Genomic DNA, 775 nt, shown 5'->3' on the forward strand with positions numbered 1-775 from the left:
CATCCAAGTACTAACCAGGCCCGACCCTGCTTAGCTTCTGAGATCAGATGGGATCCGGCACGTTCAGGGTGTCGTGGCTGTAGACTGAGCAAGTTTTTAAACCCACCCAGAGATTAACCTCGACCACCCGCTGCTTCCTAGAGACTGGAACTCAGTTGCATTCTTGTAGTAAACCCAGGGCTCAGTTCTGTGCCTTAAACACTGAGAAGCGATCCATTCTCCTCGTTTCTCCCCCTAGTAGGTCAGAAGTTGTTTCATAAGTTTTGCTGAATGTACAATTGAATTAAGTGTTAATGTAGACACAGAGAGAGCAAACAACTTTCTTTGAATACGATTACGTGAAAATTTAGCTGGCTTGAGAAGCAGACTGTATTAATTGAATCTCCAAACAATTTACCATTCATTTTTCTCTCAATTCAAATCTCTCCCCTAATGATTTAGGGCTAAGCTGACTATTTCTCAGCCAGTATTACCAGTGACTTCATCTGGAGACGCTAAAATTTGTGTGCATGTGCGCGTTTGAAAAAAAAAAATTATCTTTCTCGTTTTAATTGCTCTATATTTGGCTCGATGATTTGAAAAGAATCATAACAATTCCGATGCCTTGGACTACAGATAAAATTTATAAATGGACATTTGAAAATTAATTTTTTCATAAATGTCCAGTTTCAACAAGTCAACTGTACTTTGTTCAAAACAAAGAATTTTTAAGCAATTCTCATTAGTTAGATGGTGAAACTTAATGACCGATTAATATGGTACCATGAGGGTGTTG

The sequence above is a fragment of the Pteropus vampyrus genome, unplaced genomic scaffold, assembly GCF_000151845.1.
Source record: "Pteropus vampyrus isolate Shadow unplaced genomic scaffold, Pvam_2.0 Scaffold209, whole genome shotgun sequence".
In the NCBI taxonomy this organism is placed as follows: domain Eukaryota; kingdom Metazoa; phylum Chordata; class Mammalia; order Chiroptera; family Pteropodidae; genus Pteropus; species Pteropus vampyrus.